Consider the following 9,783-nt stretch of genomic DNA (forward strand, 5'->3'; position numbering starts at 1 on the left):
GTCCAAGATCAAGAGGTTGGCGGGGCTGGTTCCTTCTAGGGGCTGTCAAGGAAATCTTGTTCCATGCTTTTCTCCTTGCTTCCGATGGTTTGCTGGCAAGCCCTGGGGCTCCTTGGTTGATAGAAGGAGTTCTCCCTTTGTCTTCAACGCATCTCCCCCTACCGCCCTGCTGTATGTACCTTATTCATTCCTTTTATAAGGACACCAGTCATTGGACTAGGTCATACCCCTCTCCAGTATGACCTCAGTTTAACTTAGTTACATCTGCAATGACCCCATTTCCAAATAAGCCCACATCTGGAGGTACCAGGGGTTGGACTTCACCATATAACTTTTGGAGGGGGCACAATCCCACCCATGTCTTCTCCTCCTCCAGCTGCTCTGAACGGTTTCTGAGAATTGGAAGACTCCTGACCCCAGGCCTATCTTTTGCTGCATCTCTGCTTTTTACCTCGTGGGACCTGGGAGCAGAAATCCTTACTTGAGCAGCTTGATGATATTAAGGTCAGAAAGAGTGAGAGGAGCAGGTCTGCACTGGTTTTAAGTCAAATTTGATTTGATTTCATTCCAGTGCCTGCCATGCTCTTACGGAGGCTCTCACACGAAGTTTTATTTTATTAATAATCTTCAGCTTCTGTCATGAGCCTCCATTTCAAGCACTCATTAATTTAGCTCAAAATTAAAATACTAATTATATTCAATGGCAATTCAATGGCTAATTAAGCCAAGCCTTGCGGCATAAGGGTAGCAGTCAGTGACCTCACATGAGTGAGCAGGTGCCTAAATCACGGAGCCAGTTAATTAGGTAACACTTTAATTTCTCCTCTTGAAATGTTAGACAAGCCATACGTGTTGAGAGGTCTGAGTCAGAGCACTCAGACACGAAGAAGTTCATGCATCAGTATTCCTAAGACATTGGTGTTCTCACTATTCACTTACCTTCTAGCACTGAGGACTCACTAGGGCTGAAGCCGAAGTCAGGGCTCTCCGTTCTCAGATGGTAACAACTCTCCCCACAGCAGAAACTCTCCCCTGGATGTCTCTTTCCCCCACTGAAGGGAACCTCAGGACAACAAAAGCTCCATCTTCCCTCCAGCGTCATCCAGGGGGCAGGGAATCGAGGTTGACCAAGGACATCAAATTTTAGAAGACAAAGAGTTGGAGTAGTTATTTTTAAATTCTCCACAATTTTTAAGCCCTTTCCATCTCATCCCCTGAAAATGTGTCTGGTCTCACAGCCACAGAGGCTGGCGCAGTCAGGGTCATCTCAGCACGCCTGGTTACTGAGGACTCAGGGACCCGGGTTCGGAGGCTCCCGTCCAGGTGCCCGTGGACCCCGCCCCCTTTCTGCCTTCCTCCGCTTTCCCCTCCTCCCTCCTGCTAAACAGGCACCCCCATTGTTTAGGTCGCTCATGTTTGCCCGAGGCTGGAATTACTTCCTCCACCCAGATTCATTCTTTCTGCCAGCTGTCGGTGTAAATATATTGCTAATATTTTATTGCCAGGTTTGCATTAACATTACTGTCCAAAGTATAGACAGCATGAAAATAATCATGCATTTGTCCAGATATATCACAGTATCTTTGGAATCAGTTTTACTTGGTTGAAAATGAAACCCTTAATGGATGCTGAGTATTCAGTTTGCTACTCATATTCCATGGCTATTCCCACACAGCCCAAAAGAAGTATTGGCCAGAACGAGGGTTTATACTTGCCTAGGACACTTCAAAAGAGGGCAAGTGGCGCATGGATGACCCCTCATGAGACAAGACTAGTTAGTACACATAACTAGTTATGGAGCATCATAAAGTCCAAATCAGAGAAACAGCAGTGGAAAGTCAAAGGCAGAATTCACTGCAGGGGCAAACCCGGGAGGACGGCACAGCTCAGTGGTAGAGCGTGTGCTTAGCGTGCACGAGGCCCTGGATTCAATCCCTAATCCTTCCATTAAAATAAATAAATAAATGAACCTAAATATCTCCCCCACCAAAAAGGGTTTTAAAAATTAAAACATTTTTTTAAAAGAGCAGAGTCAAGGGGACAAGCCAGAGCTGCTGACTGACAGGATGGTAAAAGCTAGTATCCAAGAAAATATTAGGACCCACTTTGGGAATCTGTGCTAAGCTGAAAACTGGAAGGATCAAAAGAAGGAACCAGAAACCCATACAGCCCAGCTGAACACCAGCAGAGAGCACATCTTTAGTAAAAGACTATTCTTGATGTTTTCAAATACTGCCATTTATACCTAACTACCCTTTCGTGTTTGTGCCTCTGAAATATTGGTTTTGGCAGCTATGCTTACATAATGTTTGCAGTTTTGCATGGTCAACCCATTGTTCCATTATGTTTAAAACTATGCAAAATATTATCAACAGAGCAAAGCTAATCTTATTATTCAAACTGGAATGCTGTATTTTTCCATATTTACAGTATTCACCATGGAAATGGATGGATAGATAATCCTTGGGCAGCCTGCTGACACCAATACTGGCTTGGAGATGTTGCTTCTAGCATGGGAAAGGAAAGTTGGCTAACCGATGGTAAGCGATGACCTTGCTCTCCTAGTCTGAACTTCCCACTAGATTTCAACAACTGCCCAGTCCTTCTTGGAGTCTTCTATGCTTTATCCTAACTTTTAATTTCCATTACTTACTCCATGGAGTTCTTCAGATGCTACAAGATCATGGAGATACATTGAATATGACTGCATTTATCCATTGGTTCCTTTTCTTTCAATGTGGTGGAGATGTGAAGACAGCCCTGAAGTCTGATGGGTCACAAGGAGAAGAGAAAGGCAGCCCTTACCTCCTCTCATTGTCAAGGCTTCACGTTGTACTGCTCCCATGCTGGTGGATTTGGGGGGCAATGAGGTTGAGGTGCACAACTACACATCTCTAACAGAGTCACTTTGTAAGACTAAAACTGGTTCTTTACTGTAAACCCAATTTAAGTGAGAACGTTTATAGAGTTCAATTTGTTTGTTAATTCATTCAATCAATACTTACTGAGAGTTGGGATCATGCTCGATATGTTAGGTGCTAGAGATTCAGCAGTGAATGTAACAGAGTCCATCCCTCAAGGGGGTTATATTTTAGTCTGGGAGGGGAGAGGGTAATGGGAGATAGATAAAGAACAAGTCAATAAATGTGTATATTAGCAGGTGATACATGCTGTGAAGAAAAATAAAATAGTGTTCAGGGAAAAAGAGTGATGGCTGACAGTGATGGGGTTTTTGGGTGTTTTATTTTTTTATGGGGTAGTCAGGGTAAGCTCTGACTAGTGGTTATGGAAGCAGAGACTTGAAGAAAGTCCGGAAGTCGGCCATGTTCCGCCAGCCCACACCTTGCCCTGCTCCCGTCCTAGGACGTATTACCACCACCTCACTCACCCTCACACCATAGCCCACACAGCTCAGATAAGGATGCCCCCACTGCTCTGGGGCCAGAGAACAAAAATGGAACTTTATTCACTACTAATTTCAAAAGCCACTGAGCCAAGCATAAGACAGAAAGGATGTGAATGTCGGTGATCTGGCATAATTGTGTCCCCTGCCTCCCCACTGGCATCCAGATTTGTTAAAGCTCCTTGAGCTGGGAATGGGAGGGGGATGGAGAGCTGAGGACGAAGCAGGGAGTAGGATGTTTACAGGGAGGCCTGGGGCCAAGGACTACTGGGGCGGGAGCAGGGCTGTGGGGCTGGGGCCACCTGATGGAATCCCTCCTTGAAGTTTGGGGGACCCAAGTTGGGGGTGTCAGGGAGCAGTGCTGTCTTCCAGGGTGCAGCCTGGAGTGTCTGAAAGCCCACTGATCACCCCAGGTGGTCTGGAGCAGCTCTGGAGGGCTCCTGAGGCCAGAGGCAGATCCAGGGATTGTCTATGCCTGCAGAGATGGGTAGGAAGATAGCATCTGGAAGTTTCCATGTCTCCAAGTGGAGCATGGGAACTGGGGGGTTGGGAGGGAGGGAGAGAGAGAGAAAGGACACGTGAGTACTGGACACTGGTTACTGGCCTGAACCAAGAGATGCACATCAGGAGCACAAGAGACCCCCTGCAAAGCTGACGTGGGATCTGTGCTGGCGGGCTGTCCAGTTGGCACAGGAGGGAGCCCCACACCTGGCATAGCAGGCCCTGATAACAAGGACCACACAGGGTGAGTGAGCTACACCTGCACCCCGCATCCCACAGCAGATGGAGACTGAGATGGAGATGTCCCCATCCCCCACCTGCTGGGTTCACATCGTCATGGCTCAGCGGAGGGAAGGGACAGGAACAAGGAGGCTAAGACAAGGCTTTAAACCCACAACTACAAAGACATCACTACATTTGACTGTTTTCCAGACACGACTAGAAGAAAATCATGTCTGGATATGTTTAGTTTTTAACTCTGAATGGGGCTCAGAGCCAGAAATATATCTAATTATTCTAATTATGAAAAATCAAATTCGATTTTGCCCACTCCAGCTTGCGACTGTGAAAATCAGTTCCTGCTAGACAAAACTGAATTGGTCAGTTCTGTGGGGGTTTGCAAGATTGAGTTACTTGTGTACGAATAACAAAGACGCCATCGGGCAGCCTGCGGAGCTGTCCTGAAGCTCTGCTCTGCAGCAAACCTGAGCCTGGTTCAAATCTCAGATGCCCCCCAACTGCGCTAATACCCAACAGGCTGCCACTCTTTTGTGTTTAAAACTGCTGTGAAGATATTTGGCTTTTCTGTTTGCCCTGGAGAATTAAGATATTTGAAAACGTGTAAAGCACTGGAATAGAAACTTCCATTAAATCCCTCCAGCTGCTGAGCCACATTTCCCTTCCGGGCATTTGCTCCTGGTGGTCCTTGTTGCACGGTGCCTTTGGGACTTGCAGGTCCACAAGCCGAGGACAATGAGACTCTGAGTAGGACATAAGGTGGCTCTGGATGAAGCAAAGCAGCTCATTCAGACTGTCTTCCTCGGAATGGCTGAGGACAGGTGTGCACTCGAGACACTTGACCTGCTTCTCAACAATCCTGAGCGATAATTCTAGCTTTCTGTGAAGCCTCCTACACTCCTCATCTTGGAAAGCCTGGAACTCAGAGAAAGTGCACAGCTTGATAGGATCTGACATCCCATGTGGCTCCTTGTCCCCTTTGGCCTCGTTTAGGCCTGGATCTTTTATGTAACCTCAAAGAGCACATGAGTGTACATTTGTATCAGTCAAATAAATATAATATATAAGCCAGCCAATAAAACAGTAATAAACCAACAAATAAAACACAAATCTGGTCTTAGCAGTTTGCCATCAGATTGATACGCCCTTTGGGATGGTTGAGGGGATGCTGTGCAGCTATGCACGTCCTGCTGTTTGCTAGGTACTCTATTTTGTAGCCTACCGGGGGACACCCATCTGTTGTCCAACCCCTGGCCCCCTCCCCAAGATGTTTCCCAGGAAGCCTTCTCTTCTCGGAACCAGAAGTGGGCATCTGAGTGCACATCTGGGGAGTGAAGTAGCTGCCCTGGAGAATGGGGTGAGGGCTGCCATGAGTAGGGCCCCCACCAGCTATGTTTGCTCCTGGGGCTAGAGCCCCAGCCTGAAGGGAGGCCAGTGTAGCATCCCCAGCTGCTGCAAAGACATGGCAACATGCAACACGCAACACACATGCACAATGTTTGAAGTGGGTTTGGTCACTTGCAAAGAATTTCAAACTGTCCTGAGGTGGGGGAAGTGGATGTCTTGGGGACCACTCTTTAGATAAGAGAGCACTCCAGGAGCTACCCAGAGGGGAAATAATTTTGGGGATGGAGGAGGCAAAGCCAGTCCAGGTTTGAAGATGGACCAGAGAGAGGACAGAGCCTGGCCAGGCACAGCCCAGGGAGGATGGCTTATTTAACCGGATCACAGTGTGCCTTTAGAAACTTGATTCTTGTTCCTGAGCTAAAGTACAGTTTCCTATTTTGCTTTTGCTGACTGGGTCTCATGAACAGTTCCCTTTTAATCAGAGCCAGCGTTCTTATCAGAGAAGTTGTTGAAAAACTGCCCACGTGGAGGTGGACCAGACAGCTGTACAGAGCCGCCGCTTTGACACTTCATGCTTACGAAGAGCTTTGGAGACAAGATACGATCTTTCTTATGTTCTCTTTCCATTTTTTAATGAGAAAATGTTTCTTGCAATAAATGCTCTCATCACTGAGTAATCCTACAAGCGTGGGGTTGAAATGTACAGTTAAATTAATTTTTCTGTCAGTCGTATACAAATTCTTTCACATTTGATAGAACAAGCATGAGAAGAAGGGATGGTACAAAAAGTCAAGATTACTTAAGTGAGTATCTTTGGCAGGTTTTTTCCCTCTAAGAAAGGTCATACTATATGAAAAGAGCATTTGGACAGATGTATCAGGAGACTTGAGCACTCAACAAAAGCGTCTTGGTGTCCTCCTCTGTGCGTGAGGCCCCTGCATGAGGCCCTGGGAACAGAACAGCCATGAGACCCACTGTCACAGAGTTATAGCACAGTGTGGGAGATCGACAGTGATCAAATAACCACACAAACCCATGTATAATTATATATCATGCTGAACATTACAGAGTTCAGGAAGCTGTGAGCACGTAGGTTGCAAGACTAATCAACTCTATGGGAGGGACATGGAATAAAGCCCACAGAGGAGGTGTGACTGTACCAGGCATAAGGAATAGCATGTGCAAAGGTCCTGGGAGAGGACGGAGCTCAGAGAATTCCAGGAACAGAAAGACGGCCAGAGAAAATCAAGAGCAAGGAGCCAGGGAAAGAGAGGGATGAGCTGGAACTGGAGAGGCCAGAAGGAACCAGACCACGTAGGGCACCAGAGGCAAGAGTTTGAGGTTTTATTCTATGAGAAGTGAAAAGCGCAAAATGGTTAAAATGATATAAAAGCGAGTGGGGAGATTGGGAGGGCGGGGGTAGGGTGTGATAGGATTTACATTCTAGGGTCACCGTGGCTGCAGGAGACAGGACTGGAGCCTGGGGAAGCACAGGAGGCTTGGAGAGAGGCCACAGCGATGTCGGTGCCAGAGCCCGGGTCTGGACTGGGTAGCTGGGGAGAAGGGGAAGTGGACCAGCCAAGAGGCAAAGGGGGTGAAACTGGAAGGACTCAGTTGTGGGTTGGAGTTGGAGAGTGTGGAGAGGGAAGTGCCCGGTGACTTCCTGTTACTGTGCACATAACCAAAAGCATTAGTTTGTTCAATTACTTGTGTTCACATCTGTATCTGTTTCCTAGAACTGCCTTAACAAAATTACTGCAAACTGGTGGCTTGAAAGAACAGAAATTATTTTCTCATAGTCCTGGAGCCCAGAAGTCTGAAACGAAGGTGTCGGTGGGGCCAGGCTCTCCAGAGGCTCTGGGGGAGGATCCTTTCTTGCCTCTTCTTGCCTCTGGAGTTGCCAGCATCCCTGGCATTAGTCATCGCTGCCCGCCTCCAACCTCTGCCTCCGTCCTCCCGTGGCCTTCTCCCTTCTGTGCGTGTTCTGTCCCCATATCTAAATCTCTCTTCTTATTAAAACACCAGTCATTGGATTTAGGACCCACCTTAATCCAATATAACCTCGTCTTAACATGATTATATTTGCAGGTACTCTGTGCAAATAAGGGCATATTCACAGGTACTAGAACTAGGACTTCAGTATATCTTTGCGGGGGGAACACAATTCGATGCACTCCATCTTGGGATAATCGTCTGTTGTGACTGTCGATGTTGCATATGAGCACAAAAGATGTCGACAGTCTCCCTGAAAGGCCTCAGTTGTCTTCATTATCGTATTTCAACTTGTTGATTTTATAGCACAGTCAATTTCAACAGCCCACAAAGGATTTTGGAACTGGTGGAATCCAAATTATGAACTCATTTTATGGCCAACTGGTTTCTCTATTGTTTAAGGCATTTCTCATTGTCCTAAAAAATACTGTGGTTTGAAGTGTTCTATGGTGAATTTTATTGATGATTTTTATTTTTTCCTTAGGGAAGTATGGCAAAAGATCATAAGTACCTTAAATGTGATCTCCAAAGGTGATAGCCACAGAATTCTATGAAGAATAGCATGTGTGTGAGGGGTCTTACTGCCCTGGAAGAGGGTTTTATTGGTCAAAGTCCCCAGCTTTTGGAGTAGCTAGCACACCCAAGCCATGCTGAATCTGTGGCAGCTCTCCTGGTGAAGAATACACGCACACCCCCAAATGCATTTCGGTAAAGACATCACTCCATGGGAAATATGATGCCCTTGAAGCAGAACCACTGTAAGTTTTACAGAGTTAAGTTATTGTGGCAAACCTCAAATTGTTGCAAATGCTTGTATGTTTATCTGTGTGCATGCATATTAACTTTGCTAAAAACAATGAGCCTGAAAAATGACCCAATTAAAATGACCCAATTTATTTTCCTACGTCCTCAGGAAAAATGGATAAATTATTGGAACTTTTCCAGTGCTATAAGCATATGTATTTTGTATGTTTATATAGCCAGAATGTGCTTTTCAAGTTCAGGCATGGCATCCCTTGCCTTTGTTACTCGCCCTGCCCCATTTATTATAGTCTGCATGGCTATCAGGCTTCTGTCAACAGACTTTCAACTTGCCCTGAACCAAGGTGCACGGATCATAGTTTAACCTACAGAGCGATCTATTCGTGCTCCTGCTGGCTGTGGTAGGGCATCCCCCTGTGCCCCAGTGAGATCCCTGCCTGCTACCACTTGGGTTTCTCAGCCTTCCAAGCACACCCTGGGGCCCATGAGGTCTCAGGATCTTGAATTCAGTTGAGCCTTGGACAACGTGAGGATTACAGGCATCGACCCTCTGCATAGTCAAAAATCCAAGTATAACTTTACAGTTGGCCCTCCGTATCCAAGCTGCCACATCATCAGGTCCAACCGACTGTGAATCATATAGTACTGCAGTGCGTATTTTTAAAAATTTATTTTTATTGAAGTAGAGTTGATTTACAGTGTTGTGTTAGTTTCTGGTGCACAGCATAGTGATTCAGTTATACGTACATATATATATTCTTTTTTATTATAGATTCCTACGATAGCTTCTTTTTAAATTTTTTTCTTTTTTTCATTTTTCAGTTTTATTAGGTAGAATTATTACAGTTTGGCTGCATATATACAATATATTGCATGTAAATACATATACACGATATACTGCACATTTTTTTTAGTTCACATATACGTACTGATCATTGTTTCTAAGAACAGTTCAGAGCTTTAGCCTTTTAAACTTACATAGTTATCAAAAGAATACAGCCAACCACAAAGTGAGAATCAACAGAATGCAGTGCTCGAGGCCTTTATGATTGGGTCACTGCACTCTGCCAGACGTATTTATTGAAAGAAACCCATGGTAAGTGGACCTGTGCTGTTCAAGGGTCAGCTGTGTTGTCCCTATTTCAGCTACAGCAGTTATCATCTTAACCTCAACTTCCTTAAATGCCTCTCAGACCTAATAACTAAACCTTCAGGTCAGCTCCTCACCAGTTTTTCTTTTCCTCCAGCTTTATTGAGATACGATTGACACATAACACTGTGTAAGTATATGGTGTACAACGTGATAGTTTGATACATATATATTATGAAATGATTGCCACACTAAGGTTAGTTAACATGTCCATCACCTCACATGATTACTAACATTTACGATTTGCTCTCTCAGCAACTTTCAAGTATACAGTGCAACATTGTTAACTACAGTCACCATGTTGTACATGACGTCCCCAGGACTTACTGGAAGGGTGCACCTTTGACTAACATCCCCATTTCCCCCCAGCCCCAGCACCTGGTAACCACCA

Source organism: Camelus ferus, chromosome 8 (genome assembly GCF_009834535.1).
Source record: "Camelus ferus isolate YT-003-E chromosome 8, BCGSAC_Cfer_1.0, whole genome shotgun sequence".
Lineage (NCBI taxonomy): Eukaryota > Metazoa > Chordata > Mammalia > Artiodactyla > Camelidae > Camelus > Camelus ferus.